Consider the following 25,000-nt stretch of genomic DNA (forward strand, 5'->3'; position numbering starts at 1 on the left):
CAACCATGTTACCTCAGGTAGTGGGGAGATCTAGGTCATGTAGCTGTGTTGTGAGCATGTCTCAGCTGGAGCCGCCAGTCGCTGCTAGGATCGGCTTTCTGCGGAAAGGTGGTGTGAGCTCCAGTTTGTCGGGCACACTAGCACAGGTAAGGAGGGCGGAACGAAGGATGCCCGGTAAATAAGGAAAGAAGGGGGAGGCTGGGGGCCACAACAAGAACAGTAAGGGATACCAATAGGTATACTTTACGGAGTAGAGGGTCTGGGGTAAAGGGGAGCTTGGTGTCTCCTCTGGTAAAATTTCACTCATTAAAGGCCAGATAGCCTCTCCTTCAAACCAGCCTGAACTGTGTGTTAACGGCCTTAAGATCTTGAAACTAAGTAAAACGGTAAATAAAGCTGTAATAGCCTCCCAGTGGTAAGACACACATAAAGATAAAAAGACCAACAAAGAGGGTACCATTAAAAAATAAGTCACCCCATCGCTCCGCTCGTATTTTAAAGTAAAAGCCCTGGGTTCGTCATCCACGGTTGACATGTGTATCATAACCTCAGAATCTCAGCCGGAGATCCAAAATATTCAAGGGAGGATGGCATCCGGTACTAAGGAAGTGATGCCAAAGCGGATTGTGCTAAAAAACAGATATGATCCCTTACTTAGTATTGGGGAAAATTATACCTCCTCCCCAGAAACAAACAGCCCTACAGATAACCAACATTCTCGCAGTGTCTCTGAGCAGCAATTGACCCCACATGTGCCCCCACAGGACAATATCGAGTCTAACCCAACTGGAATAAAAAATACAATGGCAGCGATGATGACAGAGTTGAGGGAGAGGTTCGCGATATCTGAACTCAACCAGCAGAGAATTCAAGGGTACTGCAAGACCATGGAAGAGAAAATAAACAGTCTAATATATAGGGTAGGGGCGATGGAAGCGGCGCAAAATGAGATCTCTAAAAAAGTGGACACTAATCATGAAGAGATACGGAAACTCAGGAAAATTAGAGAGGGCTCAGAGATCAATTAGAGTCTCTTGAAAATAATGGGAGAAGAAATAATATCAGAATGTTAAATGTTTCAGAGGGTCTCGAAGGAGGAGACATTAAGGCCTTCTTAACCACCCTCTTAAAAGAGTGCAACTTGAATCTGGACTTGGAGGCATTTGAACAAGATGTGCAAACAGTCCATCAAGACCCTTTAGTGGCCCGTTCTGGGAGGAAAACGGCAAGAAGGATATTAGTGAATTTTAAAACTTATTCACTGAAAGAAAGCATCCTTGCTGCAGCCCTAAAAGTTGAAACATATAGGAAAAGTGATTGGTCCTTTCGCATTCCCTCAGATGTTTCACAAGAAACTTTAGACAGGCAATGGGAGCTCGGGAAATATATACAAGACCTAAGAGACCTAGGAGCCACAGCAAACTTATGTTTCCCAGCCTTGCTGAAGGTTATGAGAAGTATTAAAATGCACACCTTCAGGGATCCTAGTGATGTAAAAACTTGTATAGATCAGATTAAGGCACAGTCAATATAATTGATAGCTAGTCAAACCACCAGGAGGTACGAGAGCTCACAGCAGGCGTTAATATGCCTTGTGTTAGTAGGGAGGGTTCCTCGGGGAGGGGGGGTTGGGGCGGTGTCAACTGTAAGAATTTAGATTTTAGAGAATCACTTAAGGCACAAAGGGTGGGTGTGAAAGCGGGAGAAAAAAACAATGTTCCTATTATGTCTGGTCTAGTTGTTTGTTTTACTTTTACCTCTTCTTTGTTTTGTGCTCTCTCCAGACTCCACAAGTCCAGAAGAGGCCATGCAGGGAAAAGAAAGAAAATGGGGTATAGTGAGTCAAGACCTTCTCCAATACCAGAAAGCATTTCACTTGAAAGTTTTTAGGCAGCTGTTAAAAGATTATCCTAATCTCTCTCCGCTGTTAAGAGCCCCGACATTTGGCCTACCAGACTTATCTAGCTTCTTTCTTTACAAATTTGAAGACCCCAACTATTTAATAAAAAAAAAAAAGATTAAAGACTCTTCCGTGGGCCTGTAAACTGTGGTATCAAATTAGGGTAACCTACAGATCCCATACTACAGTCATTATGCCCCTATATGGAGATCTCCCGGAACTCCAGCCTGCCTACAAGACTCTTTGGCAACTCCGATAAGGGAAATGGGAAACAGTAGATGGGGCCAACTGCTGGAAAGGAATGGAATTAAAATCTTGGCAAACCTTTCAGGAGATGACAGAAGGATCTGTCTCCAGATTCAAGTAATGTCATTTATCAAGTTGGGCAAAGACCTCGAGACATGGGGACAGCAAAATGAACTCAATGAAGCCAAAATAGTTCTGCGTCCCGCGATACAGAAAGAGGTATCAGCATGGTACTGGCTGCTGGTTCAATCTTCAGAAGACCCACTTTTATGGCATATGGGGACCTGGAGGAGGGAACTGCCGGAATACTATCTAGAAGCACTATGGCAAGTATCTATAGCTGTTTTGTGGTACTGTGTGAAAGCTGCACCTTTAAGAAAAAATCATCTTTTTACCTTCCACAAGGCCTACTGGACGACCTCAAGACTGGCAAAGATGAGTCTGCATACGGTGAGGAAGTGCCAAAAGTGCGGGGAAATAAATGCTGATGAATCACATATGTTCTGCTGTTGTCCTTTCGTCCAATCCTTTTGAAAGAAAGTGGGGAAAACCCTGTCAGATTTGGTGGGTCATGAAGTGGAGGTGAGTCTTGCTTTGGTTATTTTTGCGGTAATACCGAAGGAGGTATCTATTGGCTGTTTGTCTAAATCATATAAGGAACTTGTTTTTGTCTTATTTTTACTTGTGCGTAGAGAGCTGTGCATAAAATGGATTTCTTCAAATGCCCCCCTTGAACATGAATGGGTAAACTTGATCAAAAGAATATCAAAATTGGACAGGGCAAGGGAGCTCTCTAAGAGAACACATTTTTGGAGTATTTGGGATGATTTTCCTATGAGAGAAGGTCCCTAGAAGCAGATATGTTACTCTATCTATATATGGTGTGAATATTACTGAAAGTTCATCCTTATCCTCATTTTCTCTTTGTCTTCTCTTCACTAATCTTGTGTTTCATATTTAAATTCATAATTATTCGAGTCGCCGGCTAACATCATTCCAATGATTAAGTATCAGTAAAACAGGCCGTTCTCAAGAGTTCAGGGGCTCTACCAAGACGGATTGGTTTCCCTCGAATGAGGACCTATATAAGTACCTATGTTTTTGGAGAAAAGAGTCCGTCGACTTCGCTGAGAGTGAGCCCGTGATGGATTCCATCGCCTGCCTAGTGGAGAGTCCGGGTACCACTTTGCATAGACAGCAAGAGACTAAGTCGGAAATCTCTAATCTCCATTTATATACTGATCAGACATATGAGGAACTAAAAATGTATTTTTAATTCACATCTGCTGCCCCTACCTCAGTGTACCACAAGTCATGGATCCTTTACGATAGAATCTTATGTGTATTATTTACCATCGGCTGCCCCTACCTTAGTGCAGCACAAATCATTGTCCCTTTATGATTGAATCTGTGTCTGATCCAATGATTACTGCTGTGCTTGTTGCCAGCACCAACCATTCCCGGAGGGCTGGCTTACACTCACCCCACACGCATCAAGCACAGGTGCCCGTAGCCAGTTCCACTATCTATCTGTGTCCGTGTGTTCATTTTGTATGCAAGATGCTGCCCCTGTGCCATACCACATTACATAGTGCTGTGAACAGCGTATGCAACCATTTTACCTCTGGCAGTGGGGAAAACTTCGGTTATGCAACTTTGTCTCAGTCATTGTACAAGTACGTACGTAGAGACTGGATCATTAGAGTACTACAAGGAGAGTGTATAGTGAATTTATAAGTGCTTTGGGATTGGCGGAGTGATTGTATAAGTACGTATGTTGGCGCCGTCTAACCCCGAACACGTGCATGGCTCTAATTGGCTGCCCCCCATGCGCCAAAAATGAAACGTGAACTTTGCCTGGCCATGTGTTGCTACAGCTGCAACACTCCACTGAATGTGCAATAAACATTCATATCCACACAGATATGTCATGTCCACCATCTTCCATGTGTGGAACAATGGATGAATGTAGGGTCCGGGATTCACCGTACCTTCCATGTTGTGGGACTTGGCTCACAGAGTTACACATTGGCGCTTGCGACCCAGGTGACGGCAGCACTCAACAAGAATAGCCGCCTCAGTTGATTCCTCATACAGCCCAGGACTGAGCCACGCCTACAGCTATGGAGTCATTTTTCACAACCTCACGCAGGACTGGCATACGCCAGGCCAGCCCACTCCACGTACGCTTACAGGGAAGGACAACAACGCTACATGGCCCAGGTTTTCATTGCAGTGATCTGCTGGTCTCAGCCTAGTTATCAGTACGCCACAGCCACTCCTTCACGGCTGGTATACACCCACACCACACCCATCCAGCATAGGCTTCACAGTACACATGACCCTGCCAATAAAAAAGACCGGGAGCATGTGCTCTACGGTATTTTAGAGTTACTCGCACCGGCCAGCACAGGCACACCGCCACAGGACGGCGACTTTCCGTCCACTGAGGTATGAGTACCGTAACTGCTGAGCGAGTGTGCAGGCTGCGGTGATGGCCCGTCCCGGCGGTCTGGACATCTCGGGTTTTGTTTACCCTGCTGGACCGCAGTGTAGGCCTGAGCCACCAGATAGCGCAGGCCTACCACCACATGGCGTCGCCTTGCTGGTCTCAGAGTTAGTGGCCCCGCTAGCGTTGAGCGGTGTGCAGCCTGCAATGATGGCCGGTGCACTGTTATGTCCTCTGCCATGGTGAAATAAAGACCAAGCACCAAATGTGAGACCTGGTGGCCAGCGGAGCGGGGCTGCATGATATGCAGGGTGCCCTGTCCTCGGGCCCCAGGCTTGGGACTCGCAGCGCCACATAGTAGGCCCTCTTTTCTACGCGCAGTTGGCCAAAGGTGAGCTGAGCTTCTTGTTTGCGCAGCAGCCGGCAATCACCTCCGGGCAGTGAGAGCCGATGGGTTGCAGCAGCCTGGGTGCGCAGCTGCAGGCAGACACCTCTGGGCAGTGGGAGTGGATGGGGTGCAGCAGCTTGGGTGCACAGCAGCGGGCAGACACCTCTAGGCGGTGGAAGTGGATGGGGTGCAGTAGCCTGGATGCACAAAGGCGGCACAGCGATTTAGGCGTGCACAGTTGTATGTACTCTGCATTACTGATTCTGTACTACGTTTCAGATAAGTGAGCTTGAGAGCTCCACTATGTCCCGACATGTGGTTGGAGACACACCGGTGGCGGAAAGGTGAGTTGTGAGGGTTTTTGTTCTCAGAGTGGGCACTCACTGTCCCTCTACATATTTCTTTCTCTCCCTCACACTCTTTCTATCTTCCTCTCTCTCACACTGTTTCTCTCTTTCTCTCTCTCTTCCTGTTTCACTCTTCCTCACACTGTTTCTCTTTCTCTCACTGTTTCTCTCTCGCTCTCATTCTTTCTCTCTGTCTTCCTCTCACTCTTTCTTTCTTTCTCTCTCGCTCTCATTCTTTCGCTCTCTCCCTCCTTTGATGGACACATGACACACAATCATACCTTGCTTTTTGTCTAGCAGGCTGTGATTCACTCATTAATGATTCCCTCAGCCCCCCCCCCCCCCCCCCCCCACACACACACACACACACACACACACACACGGACCTCCCGCCACGAGGCGAGGACCTCACTTCCACTGAGTTAGTGCCACCAGAGGTGAACTCGTGATGCGTGGCCATCCTGGCAATCAACACTCTCTGAATTGTGAGCTCGGCGTGTACGCAACGACATCCCTCTTACACACACGCTGGTGGCAGAAGGTAAGCAGAGAGGCTGGTTTCCGCAGCAGCGGGCAGTCACCTCTGGGCAGTGGGAGTGGATATTGTGCAGCAGCCTGGATGTACAAGAGCGGGCAGACCCCTCCAAGCAGTGGGAGTGGATGGGGTGCAGCAGCCTGGTTGCACGGGAGTGGGTAGACCCCTCTAGGCAGTGGGAGTGGATGGGCTGCAGCAGTGTGAGTGCCCATGAACGTGCAGTCACCTCTGGGCACTGGGAGTGAATCGGGTGCAGCAGCCTGGGTGCACAGCAGCGGGCAGACACCTCTGGGCAGTGGGAGTGGATGGGATACAGTAGCCTGGGTGCGCAGAGGCGGGCAGACAACTCTGGGTGGCAGGATTCGATGGGGTGCAGGAGCCTGAGTGCGCAGGGCGGACAAACACCTCTGGGTGGCGGGAGTGGATGTGGTGCAGCAGCCAGGGTGCGCAGGGCGAAACAGAGAATTAGTTGTATGTACTCTGCCATTACTAATTTTATACTATGTTTCAGATGACTAAACTTGAGGTCTGCACTCTGTCCCGGCACGTAATTGGAGACACACCGGTGGCAGAAAGGTGAGCTGTGAGGATTTTCTCCACAGTGTCAACACTCACTCTCCCTCCATCTCTTCCTTTCTGTCGCTCACACTCTTTCTCTCTCTCTCACTCTCTATATCTCCCTTTCTGTCACACTCTTTCTCAGTTTATCATTCTCTCCCTCTCTTTCATTCTTTCTCTTTTCCTCTGTCTCACTCTTTCTCTTTCTCTCACACTGTTTCTCTCTTTCTCTTCCTTGTATCTCAGGCTTTCTCTCTTCCTCTCTTCCACTCTTTCTCGGTCTTCCTCTCTCTCACTCTTTCTTTCTCTCTCTTACTCTCTCTCACTCTTTCTCTCTCTCACTCTTTCTCTCTCTCTCTCCTTTGATGGACGCATGTCGCACAATCTTATCTTTCTTTTTGTCTTGCAGGCTGGGATTAACAAATTGTCGAGGGATGACACGCCATGCCTGTACATAGTTTTATTTGTTGTTTTGTTAAAATAAAATGGTTTATTTGTAAATGCATACATGACTGTGATTCTTATTTGTCCAACTGCTTCTTAATTATAATTGTGCGATATCAGCCAATTTGTTCCGTTCCAGATTTCCTAAGGTTGCTGTCACATTTGTTTTTGGGGGAATGGGGGGGGGGTGAGGAGGGGACGGCGGACAAGAGGCTGGTGGCGGGGGGTGTCGGGGCAATGTTGGGTGTCAGAGATGCATGATTGTTGGCTCCATTGCATCTGTTGTCGTTCAGGTGTGGCTCTGGGCTGGGCTCCCTTTCATGTCACAGGTTGTAGTCCGACTTAACACCAGCTCAGAGCAGTTGTAAACTTCCTGCTACTAACGCACCTTATCACCTATTTTGTACTCTCTTCGACGATCTTGCTGGTGGTTGTGCAACTTGCGAAGTGATGTGTTCGCTGATTTTTGCACGGGAACGTCTACTCTGCATCTCATTAGCAATATTTGCCTGGGTCATCCGTGACAATGCTTTTTGAGGCTACTAACGCTGGTAAACTGGTGATATGGGCTGTTTGCTTCAGCTTGTAAATAGTGCGTTAAATTTATCACCATTTTGGTTGCGATAAAGTGCCGTTAACTCCTCGATGTGTTTTTCAGAATATACCCCTCGGTGTTCAAAAGACTTAAGAAGTACTCGAGTGCCGCGCTGAGAGCCACGCACCCATCGCTTTCACATGGGGGGCCGCGCTGAGAGCCACGCTATTCCCGACTAAAAAAACCCATCCCCTGAAGCATGCCAACATGTTCATTATTTAAAAAAAAATAAAAATAGAAGGCTGCGTCGGCCCCCCTCCTGTGGCCAATTTCGGCCGAGGTCCCCATCCCCAGGCCTGCACTCACCTGTGGGGGGGGAGCCCCAATGCCCCCACGGTCCCACCGGCTCCCCGCATCCTGTGGAAGCCTGCATTGCTTTTCCACATGGGGAGAAGCTGACATGCACCTCACCGTGTGGAAAAGCAATATACTTTGGATTTTGGAAGCAAGTGCAGGTTTCCCAGCTCTCGCTTCCAAAATCCAAAGTAAGTTTGCTATGACAGGGCAGAATCTGCGCGGCTCCTGCCCTGTCATAGCAAACAGGGCACCTGGGGACACTGCAGGAGCCGGCCCTGGGAATGGCGGTCCCCAGAGGCATCACTGGCTCCAGGAGGGTAGCCATGTGGCCCCCCTTTCCAACTTAAAGTGAAGCCCCGGGAATGTGGTGGTAACCCGGGCTACAGGGGCCCCCGCTATTATTTTTGAACTAAATGCCCCCGTGACCTACCCCACCCGGGGGCCTCATTAAAATAAATGTGGGAACCAGCTCTTCATTGTTTTTCAACAATTTCGGCAGAATTTGCGACCCTAGCACAAATTGCCCTGAATTTAAAAAAAATGCTTTGTTGTGCCCTGGGGGTCCTTCTAGGTCCCCCTGAGCATGCCTAGGAGGTCAGGGGGTTTCTACCATGCCCCTTCTCTTGTTTTATATCTTTGTTACTCTGTTTTCTGGTGACTCGCTTCTACCGAGTCACAAGATGTCTGCCAACACTTCCTGGTTAGGAGTGTTGACAGCCAATTAGAATGAACTTTGTGGTCGTGGCAGCCAATTAGAATGAAGCTCATGGTCAGGAGGGGTCGCCATTCCACCGCTGCCCTAGATATCGAAACTTTTATTTTTTTAATTTCTCAGCAACTACTGAACGGATTTACTCCATTTTTTTAAAAAAAAGTTTGCTTTCTGATTTACGCACTACCTTTTTGCCAAATTTGGGGTAATTCCGTTTAGCAGTTTCGTCTGTTTCCTTGCCCAAAGTATTCTATAGGAAATTGTTTTTTTGACTCTTATTTTTTTAATTTCTCACACTACTGAACAAATTTACACCATTTAAATAAAAAAGGTCGCTTTCTGAACTAAGCTCTACCTTTTTGCCAAATGTGGGGTAATTCCGTTCAGCAGTTCGGGCTGTAGCCTGTCTCAAAATTTCCTATGAAAATTAACATGGGGGAAAATGCGTTTTGGGACCCCTCTTATTTTTTTTTCTCAGCCCCCGCTTCACTAATCACCCCTAGGGATAGGAGCTGACCTGGATAGACTTTTTTTTGGGGAGAATTTCGTGAAGTTATTAGCAAATCAAAAAAGGCTTTCTCTATGGAAAGTAGGTTCTAACTATCGCCAGTAGGATATCTATCTATCTATCTATATTTATATATACATATATATATTCTTCCACTCTCCCAAAGAAGAAAGGATTCACACTCACGGGTACTTTATCAAGTGTCTTCTTTTTATTTTCAATGAAACTTGCACAACCAACGCGTTTCAGTGTCTGCTGACACTTTGATCACGGTCGGAGGTTATCACTCTTACTTTCACATATATACAATTTTAAAATTGTTGATCACACGACTTCCTGTTTCCTCACAGGTGGGATTCTGGTATATGTAGTTAAAAACGACTTATTGCATTTTAACCAGTTATTTTCCATTCCATTTCCAAACCCCTCTTTTTAGATCAAGTTAAATCCAATTTGGGCATTAAATACCAAAGGCCAGACTCTACCTTGTCATACAATTTCAACTTACAATTAAACTTTCTGGTTATGCCCTCCAGTGGGCATTTGAAATGTATCGCTTTTCACATTCAATACCATTGCTTTGTTGATTAACATAATGGTGTCTGACCAATATTTTCTGATTGGTACATGTTTTGTCCACAGCATTTATCGATCAAGAGAGGATAAGAAAAGGGGGGAAGGGTGTGGATCGGGGAGAAGGAGGGGAATAAAACAAAAGGGAAGGGGATGGCGGGGTTTGGGGTAAGTATGGTTGGTTCAATTGATTCCCAGTGGAAAATAGGTCTGTTCAAAAGTGCCCCTCTTTTATAGAGGCAACTTCCTTATCGTTCTAAACTACTGAGTTTCCCTGGAAGTCTGCCCTTGTGAAATTTTTGATTCCCCAAAAGTTAAAAAAAGGGAAATGTTCTATTGTTTCTAAGAAGCTATTTACATGTGCTGGCTATAGAAAATGTACATACATCTCCTCATCTTGGTTCAAACCATATGGGGTGAATGTTCTCAATGAAAGAATCCAGCGAGACTCGCATTGTCGCAGTCTTGTTTCACGGTTCCCACCTCTTGCATATTTGTTAACACTTTCTATGCCGTAAAACTTTAAGGCCTTCCAATCACTGTTATGTTTCTCCTCCATGTGCTTCGCCACCGCATTACTCCTGTCCCTGTTTGCGGTCGCTCTCACATGTTCTAGAATTCGTAGTTTTGTTTCTTTTATGGTGCTGCCCACATATTTCAAGGGGCAGGGGCATTCGATGATGTACACCACATTTGGTGTTTTGCAGTTTATCAACTGTCGAATGTTACACTTTCTTTGGTTGAAACCTGTGAATGTTTTAGTATTTCTTGCAATTGGATATGCCTTACAACTTGAACACTTTACAAAGCCCGATGCTTTAAGCAAATGTTTCTTTTTGCTTTGATTTTTCCAGTGGTGGCTTTGTACTAATTTGGCCTTTAGATTGCCTGCTCGTTTATATGTCACTTCGGGGTGATTTCCTACAATCTCTGCCACAGTCTGGTCCATTTTTAAGAATTTCCAGTTCTTTCTCAAAATTTTCGTTATTTCCCCTGACTCTTGTGAATAAGTTGTTGTGAATCTTATTTTTCCCACTTCAGGTATAGTTGTTTTTTCTTTTAGGATTTCATCCCTTGTTTTCTCTTTGGATTTTTCTAGGCCTTTTTCAATTATTGTTCGTTGGTATCCTCTGCGTTCAAAATTTTTGCTGATTTTTGGCTATGTTTATGCCATTTGTTGTCTTCAGTCTCTTATAACAACAAGGGACCCCAAATCAGTCAGCAAGGGACCTCGGGGAGCAATTTTCTTTTTTTGTAAAATTTTTAAGGGGAGCAATTTTCTAAAACAACAGTGGTCCCATGCATAATTCAGTTCACAACCAATAAATATAGACAAAATCAATTCTATATTTTAGAATGACATGTCCAGCCGGACAGAGGTCCTTCAAGTTTACTTAATAAACAGAATTCCAGGATAGAACAAGGATACCTTCCACAGTCCCCCTGTGTGGTACACAAGCCTGTGCCCAACACTTGCGGGGTGATTACAGTTGGAACATCTCCATGACCGTCCATATCGGCTTACCCTGGCGTCGTCCGGTTACGATTGTGTAACACGGCAACCGCCGTCCTAACTGGGGCTGCTGGTCCGGGCTAATCTGAGCATCGACTTGTCCAAATGACAATTACGCACTGCCTAGGCAATTTGAAAAAGGCAATTATTTGTTTGTCCTGATGATGGTTCCCATGACCCTTTAGGGGAACCGAAACGCCGTCGACTTGCTCAAGCACCTTATACAAATATTTGATTGTTTAAATTGATGTAACGGTGCTACTTGATATTTTCTGTACAAGGAATATGTAAACAGAAAAACGCTTGTTTGCCTTAAAACCTTTACTATTTTCTCCAACTGTAATCACCCCGCAAGTGTTGGGCTCAGGCTTGTGTACCACACAGGGGCATTGTGGAAGGTATCCTTGTTCTATCCTGGAATTCTGTTTATTAAGTAAACTTGAAGGACCTCTGTCCGGCTGGACATGTCATTCTAAAATATAGAATTGATTTCGTCTATATTTATTGGTTGTGAACTGAATTATGCATGGGACCACTGTTGTTTTAGAAAATTCGTTGTCTTCAGAGCAAATTCTCTGAATTCTCAGAAATTCCCCATAGGGGATGCTGCGGATTAGTGAGTTTTGGTGAAAGCTGTTTGCATGTAAAACCGAGTTGGTGGCAGTTATTTAGCGGTGTAGTGTGTTTTGAATTTTTCCTTCATTGATTAAAATTTCTGTGTCCAAAAAGGTTACACCTTCTCTGCTCATCGTGTAGGTAAATTTAAAACCAGCTTCTGTTGTATTCAAGATGGAAAAATAGTCTTTGAGAGCCTTGTTCTTCCCCGTCCCATATGATTAGCAGATCGTCTATATATCGTAACCAAACAATGGTTTTTTCAGTGTGTATGTCGTTGTCTGTGTGCAAGGCGAGGTGTTGCTCCCACCAGCCCATCGCCAGGCACGCGTAGCTTGGACTTGAGGAAAAACCCATAGCAGTTCCGCTTGTCTGGTTGTATATTTCCTCTCCAAAGAGGAAAACATTGTGGGTAAGGCATAGTTCAATCATTTTTAGAACCATCTCATTATGTTTTGTGTATTTGATGTTACGTTTTTGAAGGAAGTACTCACAGGCTTTGATCCCTATATTGTTTTTGATGTTCGTATACAATGCAATGACGTCCATCGTAATTAGACAGTAGGAAAAGTATATAGTTGCCATTACTGGATGTTCTCTTTTTAGATATTTTACTTCTTCATCATTTAGCAGATTCATGTCTTTCCATTTGCCTAGCTGTGTGTCCAGCTCTTTTTTATGAAATTCTGGAGGGTTGTCTTTTAATTTGATGTAATATTCCATGTTGTTCAGTTGTCTGTGGGCTTCCTTCTCATATTCTGATCTATCCCATACCACAAGGTTTCCACCCTTGTCCGCTATTTTCAAGACTATTTGATCCTCTTGCATTAAGTTCTTCAAAGCCTGTCTTTCCATTTCATTCAGATTATCGTTATATTTTTTTCGCTTGATTTTATACAGATCATGAATCACATTTTCACTGAAGATATCAATTTTATTTCCTGGTGGGAGGTGTGGCAAAAACCGGGATTTAGCTTTCAGACTACTCAGCCCCGAACCTAGTTGTTCTTGCACTGTTTCCAGCTCAATATGATCTTCTTAGTTCGGTGTGTCTAGATTTAACAGGTTAAGTATATAGATGTTTCCCCTACTGTGGGTCCAATAACTTATGTTGGATTTTTTGTTCTTTCTGCCTACCGACGCATTCGATCATTTTCTTTAAATACTTTGGCTAGTTTCATTTTCCTTATGTATTTATACAGGTCTATTCTGGTCTGAGCTATATCCAGGTTACTCTTGGGCAAAAGTTTAGACCACGTTGCAGGAGAGTTTTTTCTGTTTCTGTTATTTCCCTGTTTTAGAGATTTATAACATTCAAATCCTCAAGTCATTTTCTTCTATAATGTCTTCTAGGGTTTTTTCAATCTCATTCTTCGCGTCTGTGCTCCAACTTTTTCTTGGGATCCTTTGTCTTCTCCCTCTCCATGTTTGTTTGCTCCGCGACCTCTCCCCCTGCTTCTGCCTCTTCCTCGATATTGTTGCGGCTGGCTGCTCATATTTTGTTCGCATTGGCGTTGTTGGAGCACCAGCCGCATATCCACTAAAAAAGACCTCTTTTGTCTGGCGTCTTTTGTGTCTACCACATCATCGCCTCTCCCCACTGATGCTAGTGATGAGGCACTTGTGGAGGTATTGGAGTCGTATTCTTGTGGTCCCATTGCTTTAAGTTGTCATACTTTCTGGAGAAAGTGAAAATTCGTCCTTCCATATAATCCCGTTGGTCTCTCAAGAATTTTGTTTGTTTCCTCTCCTGCACACTGTCTTCATGTATTTGTAGTTGGTTTTCCATGTCTTCCTTTAGTTTCAGCATTTCTGTATTTAAGGTTAGTGAATCGATTTCTGTTTCCAGGATTTTCAATTGATCTTTGATTTTACTTAGGGCTATCTCCAAATGTTTCACCAATATTTCTATTAATCCTCTCGATGTATTTAAAATGAACTCACCCCACTCATTTAGGAGTTCATTACTCGTGTTATGTTATGTTATGTTATTATGGGTCTTCTATAGCGCACGGCTACTCCAAAGGAGTGTCCCGGCGCTTTGTGCTCCAGACCCTGAAAAGGAGACAGGTAAAACATAACAGAAATAAAAAGAGAGGCAGAACCAGAGGAAAACAAAAAACTCTAGCCAGTGAAAAGCCAGGTCTTTAAACTCTTCCTAAAAGCGAGCAAGTTAGGTGTGGACCGCAAAGACAGCGGTAAAGCATTCCACAACTGAGGGGCCAACAGCCTGAAAGACCGTCCTCCAATACGGGCTTTCTTTATACGGGGGACTACTGATGACTCTGCATTAATGTTATTCTTAAGCCCCTTGGGATCTGATTTACCTCCAGATATTTCTTTAAGGCCAAAATCTCCTACCATTTGTTGATTTATTTTCTTGATAATTTTTCCCAATTTTTTAGTTTTATTTTCGTGTCTGTTTTCTTTGAGCTTTGCGTGTTTCCTGCTTCCTGGTTTTCGCTTGATTTTGGATCACAAAAGCTTTCTGCCAGCGCATTTCTCCTAGCTTCTCGTTTCTCCATTGTGCAAGATTATTTCAAAGTGTCCGTTTACTATATTTGAGACTTTATATTTCAGTCTTCAGTAAAAGTGCCCATTTGTGTATTACCGTTATGTCCAGCAACCCGTTATTTGATGCCTTACAGACAGTGCTGTTGCTGTGGCTTTGTTTTACGGGTGTTTCTTTAACTTCACACAAACAAAAACCGGCATTAACAGTTGCACTTTAAATGTTTCTTCTTACCTGCCCGTGGGTTCGGCAGCCTTCCTTCTCACTGACGGTCACGGAAAACTTGCTTTCCACTCAGCTTAAGTTTTCCATTTCCATTTCCGAATCTGCCGGTGTTCGCCGCTCTGTCTATGTTAAATTGTTTCCCTGATGACTCTGTTTTCGTCGGGGCTTGGTGCCTCTTTTAGCGGTGCATTTTCCACGGCGGAGCCCAGCCGTACAATATTCTTCCACTCTCCCAAAGAAGAAAGGATTCGCACACACGGGTACTTTTCCAAGTGTTTTCTTTTTATTTCCAATGAAACTTGCACAACCAACGCGTTTCAGTGTCTGCTGATCACCTTTATCACGGTATTTAATGCCCAAATTGGATTTAACTTGATCTAAAAAGAGGGGTTTGGAAATGGAATGGAAAATAACTGGTTAAAATGCAATAAGTCGTTTTTAACTACATATACCAGAATCCCACCTGTGAGGAAACAGGAAGTCATGTGATCAACAATTTTAAAATTGTATATATGTGAAAGTAAGAGTGATAACCTCCGACCGTGATCAAGGTGTCAGCAGACACTGAAACGCGTTGGTTGTGCAAGTTTCATTGGAAATAAATAGAAAGCACTTGGAAAAGTACCCGTGAGTGCGAATCCTGTCTTCTTTAGTAGAGTGGAAGAATATTGTATATATATATATATATTACCTACTGGCGATAGCCAGTAGGTATATATAGTTAGGATTAGCTACCATAGGAAATCCGCAACATTCAATGGGAATAACTTTGGCGCCGGTTGAGGAATTTGCGTGTAATTTTCCAAAATTTTGGCCAGCTCCGCTCTGCTCCTTCCCTGAAATTTTCGGGGGGATTCGTGAAGTGGGGGCTGAGAAAAAAGGGGGGGTCCCAAAACATGTTTTCCCCATGTTAATTTCCATAGGACGGTCTGACAAGTCTACAGCCCGAACTGCTGAACGGAATAACTCCAAACTTTGCAAAGTTGTAGGGACTGGTACGCAGATGTGCCTTTGCGATGTTTAGTGATAATTGCTCCAGTGGTTTTTATGAAAATTAACTTCAAAAAACACATATATATATTTCTGGGCGGAGCCTAACCACACATCTGATCTGATTGGCTGTCAGCACTTCATCCAAGAAGTGTTGGCAGCCATCTTGGGACCAATATACATGATAGCACCTCATTAAAAAGCATTGTAGTTAATAGAGGGTTTTAGGACTTTAGTTACATTATAAATCATTTGTTGATGGTACCATACTCATATTAGGAATTGTGGTGTGTTCTAAGGTGATTTTACCATGTGAAAAAGCCTTCTCCTGTGGTGATATGAATCATGTTTGAAAGAAAACTATTATCTCATGCTTTTCCCACAGTGGTTTGGAAGGGGATCTATAAGCTAAACTGAAAGCATATTTTCTGTAAATTCACATTATCTTTCTCAGTCATGTGAGAATAAAGTCTGACATTCTCAGTAAAACATGTACATCCAACAAAGACAGAGACTCTCAGTTGATTCCTTTGTGTTCTACTGCAGCCTCCTAGAGTGTTCTAAAGAACAACTAGAGCGCTAATAGTCCTACTTATTACAAAGGTATAGCACACCTGAAGCCATCTTGATTGGAATAAAGATGGCCACCAGAGACAAAAGAGCCCAAATGTAGCCCAAATATCACCCAGATGTAGCCCAAGTATAGCCCAATGACAGAATGTCCCAGAGTGTTCTAAAGAACAACTAGAGCGCTAACAGTCTTACTAATGACAAAAGTATGGCACACCAGAAGCCATCTTGATTGGAATTAAGTGGTAAGTCTGAAAACATTTCATTTAAAAAGGAACAAAATGAGGGGGTTCATTTTGCCATAGAAAGTATGATTAGTGCTTCAGAAAGAAAAATTAGGGCACATTTTGAGTGACTTCTCAAATCCTCTTAAATTTCATAAAAAAAATTCTGACATGCAGACTGAAATATGCACTTTGAATACCAGCAGCAGACTTCCCTGGTGAGCAGTAGCTTTACTACAGTGATCTAATGAGCAACTAGAGTGCTAACATTCAGAATTTATGGCAAATGTGTGACACATCTGAATGCCTTCTTGATGGAACCAAAGTAAACAAGCATTGAAAATGCAATAGATCTCGCCCTCGTTTAAGTTAAAGCCATTCTGTTTGTAATGAGGTGGCTTTTTAGCTTTGCTTTTATTAGTGTTTTTTAAACTTTCATGTAAATAACATGCATATGTATGCATATATGTATATGAATGCATGCATTTATATTTGTATTTATATAGATATACAGATTATATATGTTTATATATGTATGTGTGTATATATATATATATATATATATATATATATATATTCACCCATACATATATATATATATATATATATAAATGCGTATATATGCATATATATATGTGTTTATGTGTGCGTGTAGAGAGAGGTAGAGGTGTAGAGGTAGAGAGGTAGAAGTAGAGAGGTAGCGGTAGAGACTAGTAGAGAGAGAATGAGAGAGGTAGAGAGTAGAGAGAGTAATAGAGTAGAGAGTGAGTAGTAGAGAGTGAGTAGTAGAGAGTAGTATAGAGCAGTAGAGTGAGTAGTAGAGAGCAGTAGAGTGAGTAGTAGAGTGAGTAGTAGAGAGTGAGTAGTAGAGAGTGAGTAGTAGAGAGTGAGTAGTAGAGAGTGAGTAGTAGAGAGTGAGTAGTAGAGAGTGAGTAGTAGAGAGTGAGTAGTAGAGAGTGAGTAGTAGAGTGAGTAGTAGAGAGTGAGTAGCAGAGAGTGAGTAGCAGAGAGAGAATAGTAGAGAGTAGTAGAGAGTGAGTAGTAGAGTGAGTAGTAGAGACTAGTAGAGAGTGAGTAGTAGAGACTAGTAGAGAGTGAGTAGTAGAGAGTAGTAGAGAGTGAGTAGTAGAGAGTGAGTAGTAGAGAGTGAGTAGTAGAGAGTGAGTAGTAGAGAGTGAGTAGTAGAGAGTGAGTAGTAGAGAGTGAGTAGTAGAGAGAGAGTAGTAGAGAGAGAGTAGTAGAGAGAGAGTAGTAGAGAGTGAGTAGTAGAGAGTAGTGGAGTAGGAGAGAGTAAGTAGTAGAGAGTAGTGGAGAATATTCCAAAGTTTGGCACAGCACCACTTGCACAATAAGTCCAATCAAATCATATCACTTAGAGTCCTTATTGAAGCGCTGAATCTTGGTGTATATTCAAATGCTTTTATTTTCCTTAAGTTTATGTACCACAGCCAGCCGAAACGTTTTGTTCTGTACAACAGAACTTCTTCAGGGCGTTCTTATTTCCTTCAAGTTATGTCGGTATCCTGTTGTCATATAACTAGATATTTCTTCCAAATGTTAGACGAGACATATTATGTCTATATTTATTCGAAGTGACTAGGTATCAATTTTACCATCACAATTCGGGCAGACTTGAGTAATTTATAGCATCCTCAAGGTCAGTCTTTCAAAAATTCCAAAGTATAGGACATGATAATCCAAATCCAAATGTTTCTCAAGAAAAGTCATTTTCAATCGTTCGGAATATCAGTGTTTGGGCAGATATGACCCATGGACCCCCAGTATGCAAGGGGAATTAGTCCCCCCTCTGCAAACGCGCCAGTGGCCTGCGTTGCAGAGAGGTGTAAAAAGGGGTATAGCCTCATTACACCTCTGTGTAATGCAGCCCCCTGGCGCATACTGGAGGTTCCAGGTGGGCTAGTTGGCCCCCAGGGACCCCTAGTATGCAAGGGGAATTAGTTCCCCCTCTTCAAACATGCACAGGGGCTGCTTTGCAGAGAGGTGTAAAAAAGGGTGTGGCCTCATTACACCTCTCTGCAATGCAGCCTCAGCGCATACTGGAGGCTCCTGGTGGGCTAGTTGGCCCCCTGGGACCCCCAGTATGCAAGGGTAATTAGTTCCCCCTCTGCAAACGCAGCAGGGGGCTGCGTTGCAGAGAGGTGTAACAAGGGGCATAGCCTCATTACACCTCTGCAATGCAGCCCCCTGGCGCATATTGGAGGTTCCAGGTGGGCTAGTTAGCCCCCAGGGGCCCCCAGTATGCAAGGGGAATTAGTTCCCCCTCTTCAAACATGCACGGGGCTGCGTTGCAGAGAGGTGTAAAAAGGGGCGTGGCTTCATTACACCTCTCTGCAATGCAGTCCCCTGGCGCATACTGGAGATTCCTGGTGGGCTTTCAGGTCTTATATAGTTAGGAATTAGCATTAAAAAAACCTTTGAAATTCACTGAAAAAACATAGGTTTCAGGCCTTATATAGTTCGGAATTAGCATTTAAAAAAACTTGCAAAGTCACTGAAAAAAACATAGGTTTCAGGCCTTATTTAGTTAGGAATTAGCATTTAAAAAACCTTTGAAATTCACTGAAAAAACCATAGCTTTCAGTCCTTATATAGTTAGGAATTAGCATTTAAAAAACCTTTAAAATGCACTCAAAAAACTATACGTTTTAGGGGTGTTATAGTTAGCTGGACATTTCACTCATACAAAACCATTGAAATTGCTCCTATATAGTTAGTTGCACTAACTATATTTCGCGCACCCGCAATCCACTGCTGATGATGTCACAGATTACATCATTCATGACATATATATATATATATATATATATATATATATATATATATATATATATTCCACTGAAAATCTCACCAAAGCGATCAGACGTTCCAATTCAGTGAGTAGACAGGAGGCACTGATTCCTAAAACTAGAAACACCCATTTGGATGCTTCCTTGACAGGGGATGCTCAAATCAGTTCCCCACGAGTTATTTTGACATTTACCCGTCAACATGGGGCTCTTCGCAAAATTATAAATAATAATTGGAACCTGGTTCGAAGTGATCCAGTGATTGGTCACAAAGTGGATATCAAACCAGTTCTAACATTTAGAAGATCCCCTTCAATGTCAAAGGCTCTAGTCAGTAACACCTTGGAACCCAAGACCTCAACCACCTGGTCAGTACTAAAGAAGGGCTTCAAGGCATGTCCTCAGTGCAAAGCCTGCCGCTTTGGCAGTAATAGGACCCATTCTAAAAGTCCTTTCCATGAACATCCCACTACCATCTCCAAGTGGCTCACGTGCAAAACAGATTATGCTATATATGTGTTGAAGTGTCCGTGTGGGCTCCAATATGTGGGCAGCACTAAACTGCCCGCCCACAAATGGATACTCCAACACATATGTGCAATATCTGGGCATGATCAAAATTATCCGGTTGCCAGGCACTTTCAGGATAAACATCTAGGCATTCCTGATAAACTCCAATTTTTTCTAATTGATTGTGTCGAAGCTTCAAGGAGAGGAGGTGACCGTGAGGCCAAACTCCGTCTCCTTGAGACGAGATACATTTTGGAGCTCAACACCAAAAATCCTAATGGCCTTAACGACAGGGAAGACCTTTATACTTGTCTGTAGGATTAATCGGTATGCCTGTAAGACCTGTCCGGATACCTTAGAAAACTTATGTTCCCCATATGATGTTTCCATTTTGTATATATGATGAATTTTTTAACAACACTTTTTTGACACTCGTTCTCAGAAAATGACTAGTTCATATTTTAAATCTGGAATTGTTTGCAATACCACTTGCACTTTATTGCTAATTTTGCACCATCACATTAAGCACTTTATATGTCTTGGGCAGACATTGTGACTGGCCCACTTGGGCTCTATTCAGATTGTATATAATTACTGTGTCATACTTTTTGGATTTATGCTGCTAGTTGATATATGAGCTATTTTGTTCAAATTTGTACACATTTGGGATTATTAGATCCAACACAAAGCAATGTAAATAGATGCATTTATTTATCGTGTACATATATTAATGTGTGCTTTTTTTACCGATCTGTGTATTGTAAATATGCTCCTATTTTTATAAAATCTATATATATGATTTTATCAAATGTGTAAAACTTACGGGATAAAATTTAGGTGTTCCACTTGGGTACTCTCGTTTCGATTGCACAAATGCAGCGATACAATGTATAGTATTTCTTCCATTGTTATGACACACCTTAAGGCACTGCACTTTAAATGTTCTGCTCACTGTTACGCAGTTTGTCATGTGATCAAGCCTCCTTGGAGGCGAAACGCGTCATGGCGGCAGCGCTGGCTTCACTGAATTAAACCACCTTTTCACCAGCACTTTTGGGTCGGCTCTTTGTTACTTTGTATTCCGGCATTTTGTGCCCTGAGTGACAAGCTTCGATATATATATATATATATATATATATATATATATATATATATATATATATATATATATATATATATATATATATATATATATATATATATATATATGTGTGTGTATATATATATATATATCTCCAAGCTCGGACTCCGTTTCCTTTCCGCAAAACAAAGTACAGCACTCCGGGGGTAAAGGCAAAAGTTTCTTTATTCCGCCATTAGCAGTATGGACAGACGCGTTTTGGACGCAAGTCCTTCGTCAGTGTTTACTCCAAATGCAGTGAGGCGGCTACTTTTTAAATATGTCATTACGGCATGCCCATCAACATTAAAGACGGTGTCGAGATCGCATAGACGCACTTGTAAATGTGGCGGCCATCTTTTAGTGTTCAATATTGAACATATAAATCATCAATTCTACAACAAATCTTGCCGTGTATCAGCATATCTGCCGCTCTAGCTGGCGTAACACAATATTAAGCCATGTATCGGCGTATCACCAGCTACATTGACTTTGTGCACATTGCGATTTCAATAACCGTGATTTATAATGATTCACATTCTTATATTTTTATAATCATCATGGGCATGTTCTGAATGACTTATCCAAAATTGGTCACATTCTTAATACAGTTTTGTTAACACATTGTGGAAAAGAGGAGCAGGATCGGAATTCAGTTAAATCAATATCAAATGATGTTAAAATCAACATTGCAATGGCATATAGAACGGTACATTCATATTTCATTCATTTCCCTAGATGTACCATGAGTTCTTCTCCACTGTTCATCCCCTGTGGGTGTTTTGTTTGCATATCAATGATGTAACATGACTCCAGTCTACGTAACCTCATCAATCTATCCCCTCCCGTCGGACTAGCTGAAACATGGTCTATGCCGAAATACTGTAATAGATCCCTATTACTCTGATGTTCCTTGGCAAAATACCGGGCCACCGGGTAGGTAATATCTTTGTTACTGATGGCACGTTGGTGTTCCAAGATTCGCATTTTTACGTTGTTAATCGTACTGCCGATATATTTAAGACCACATGGACAGGTCAAGCAGTATGTGGAAGAAAGGTAATTAGGAACTGGTTTGAAAAGAGGGGCAAGGCGGACAATTGACTGAAAGGACCAATGGAGAGGTGTGATACAAAAATAAGAATTTTATTTTATTCAATTAGCAGTATGATAAAAAACATGAAAAAATTATTTGTAGTATACAATTGATAAAGAATGAAAATCATGTGCCTATCTCCCCTATACATGTGATTAATCTACATATATATACATTTTATACATATCTTGAGATGGTTCATTTATGCACTGTGCAGATTGACCAAACCCCGGCGCCCAGATAACGAGCATAATTTTTTCATGTTTTTTATCATACTGCTAATTGAATAAAATAAAATTCTTATTTTTGTATCACACCTCTCCATTGGTCCTTTCAGTCAATTGTCCGCCTTGCCCCTCTTTTCAAACCAGTTCCTAATTACCTTTCTTCCACACACTATACCTATCCCGAATTAGGAACTCTAGTCGGGGATACCCTCTTTTTCTTACACAGGTCAAGCAGTACACAACATATGTGGTTTGGCATGTGATGAACTTTTCTATTCTTTTTGGTGTTTGCAGACCAGGAATATTATACGATAAAACCCGTTTACTGTTCTCACAGGCTTTGCATTTTGCACAGGGGTAGAATCATTTCATATCTTTTAAGGTACCACTCTTCTTTTGTTTAGAGGGCATGAGATGACTCTGCACTAACTTATCTTTCAAAGAACTTAATTTGCGAAAGGTAACTAGAGGGCGTGAGGGGACATCTTTCCCTATTGTTGGATCTAATCGCAATATATGCCAGTTTTTAGTGAGTATCTTCCTCAGATGATTAGCATCATCAGAGAAGGTTGTTATCATCCTGAACTTATTGGTGGTTTCCGGTTGCTCTATTTTCTCTTTCTTGTTCAACAGACTCTTTCTTGGGATTTTCAAGACTCTGTTAAAGGTTTTATCTAGGAGAGTAGGATCATATCCTCTGATTGTGAATCTCATCATAGATTCTTTAGCTGCACATATAAAATCAGAGTCCCTTGAGCAATTACGTCGGAGTCTAAGTAATTAGCCGTACGGTATACTGCGAATTATAGTTGCAGGATGGCTACTCTTAGCATGCAATATGCTATTGCCCGATGTGGGCTTCCTATATAGTGATGTCTCAAGTATTCCCTCATTTACAAAGACCCTCAAATCTAAATAATGTACCTCGTTCCTACTTATTTCACTAGTAAACTTCAGATTCAAGTTGTTATTGTTCTGATCCCTGATAAAATCGTCTGCCTGTTTGAAGGAGCCCCTCCATACAAGAAAAAGGTCGTCTATATAACGATTCCACACAGCTATATGTTCTGCCCATTTGGCATTATAACCTGCAAGGGCCACCTGCTTCGCCCACCAGCCTACGAATAAATTTGCATAGCTGGGGATGAAGCAGGTGCCCATCGCAGTCCCAGAGATCTGTGTAAACCATTTTGAAACAAAAATATGTTGTGCGTCAGGCAGAATTCCAATAGTTCAATTAACATCCCTTTTTGGGTAGCTGTAGCGCCATACAAATTTAAAAAAATATGTTCAGTGTACTTCATATCTCTTTTCTCCAAAAAGTATTTTACTGCCTCGACTCCCTGGGCGTGTCGAATACAAGTGTAGAGACTTGTGATATCGAGATTTATCAGTACATATATGGTGTCCCATTGGATAGTTTCAACTTGTTCTATGAAGTCTTTGGTGTCTCTCACATATCGATTTCAGCTTTACAACTGATTGTGAGAGAAATGAGTCAATGTAGGTCGAGAGGTTCTCAGTGAGTCCTCCCTTTGAGGAGACAATTGGTCTTCCTGGTGGTGTGTGAAGGTCTTTGTGCACCTTTGGTAATTGATAAAAGATCAGGTTCTGGATTTCTCAGGAATAAGTACTCATTTGTATCCAGCATTGATCTATTGCGCCACTTGTTCAATAACTCATGGTAGGTTTTTATACTTTGGAGATATTCTTCTTTGTTGGTTTTGATGTAACATTGTGCATCCTCTAATTGACGGAGGGATTCATGGCAATATTGTTGTCTTGAGAGCAGAACAATATTTCCTCCCTTATCTGAGGCCTTTACAATAATCTCATCATTTTTGCTGATATCAGATATCACTTTGGATTGAATTTGTGAGAGATTGCTTTTATAGGGGGTACGTTTCCGCCCGGTAGTTCTTAACTTCATCAAATCTTGAATTACCGCATCTGAGAAAGTGTCAATGGCATCATATGGCATTTGTTGATTGCATTGTGATGGTGCCTTAAAGTTGGTTGCAGTTGCTTGTTGCTCAATGTTCATTCTCCTGGCTCTCATTGTTGGATCATCATATTCATCCAAGTTACGTTATGTCTGTAATTCTGTCAAGGTTTCAATGATGTTAAGATCCTTTGTACTCAAAGCATCTGTTTGTATGATCGATCTTTTCTTTGTTCTAATTTATGTAACTTAATTTTTCGAACCAGTTTGAAGAGATCTATTCTAGTCTGTGTATATTCTAATTTGTCACTCGGACAAAAGGTCAAACCAAGTTGTAAAGTATCCTCTTCCTCCTTGGTCAAAATGTTGTCAGTCAGATTGATAAATGTGAGGTTTGAATTAGGGTTTCCCATTGGTTCCCCCTCTTCTTGCGGGAATTCTGGGATCCTGTTCTCCCTCTTCCTCTTCCCTTTCCAACCTCCTCTTCGGGTTCTTCTTCGTTTTCTGGGGGTCTTAATTTCCCACCCCTAAGCTAGCTCTGGCGTATAAGGTTGAATTCCAAATGAAAAAGACTCTTTGATACTTCCTTTTATGTAGATGCTGTTTCCTCACCTGATTGTTCCCACTCAGTGACTTCTGACTCTGAAGTTTCGACCCGTGCTGTTGGCACTCTTCCTTTCTTTTTACTCAATGCCTTTCGCGAAGCATCAAATTTCTTTGAGAAAGTGAGTATCCGACCAAGAGCATAGTCGCGTTCATCTTTCATATTTTTCTTGTTTTCTTTGTCTGATTTTTAGTTCATACTTTACCAGACGTTTTTTCATTTCCTCTCGTAGCTGTTCTTGTTTCGTTTTTATCACTATCCTTTGCAATGCCTTTTTCTAAATTGTCAATCTCTTCCAATATTTTCGCCCTGTCGCTCCACGCGAACATGACCAACAAGTCAAGCATGGCCTTGCAGGATGCCGCTGTCAATTCAGCCCATTGTTCTAATAGTTTAGTATCAGGGTTCTCGTAGGCAGGGACCGTGTAGATACGTAGACCCCTCGGGACCCTGTTGACATCCATATAACTCTGGAGGGGGATGGCTTCCCACC

The 25,000-nt window shown here is 42.5% G+C and overlaps 1 protein-coding gene across 1 annotated transcript in view; it reads left to right on the forward strand.

The window, feature by feature from the left end:
• Positions 1-25,000, forward strand: part of TDRD9 (tudor domain containing 9) — a 2,495,642-nt gene that overhangs the window by 1,174,458 nt on the left and 1,296,184 nt on the right. The gene's annotated exons all lie outside the window — the stretch shown is intronic.

The sequence above is a fragment of the Lissotriton vulgaris genome, chromosome 9 (genome assembly GCF_964263255.1).
Source record: "Lissotriton vulgaris chromosome 9, aLisVul1.2, whole genome shotgun sequence".
Taxonomy (NCBI): domain Eukaryota; kingdom Metazoa; phylum Chordata; class Amphibia; order Caudata; family Salamandridae; genus Lissotriton; species Lissotriton vulgaris.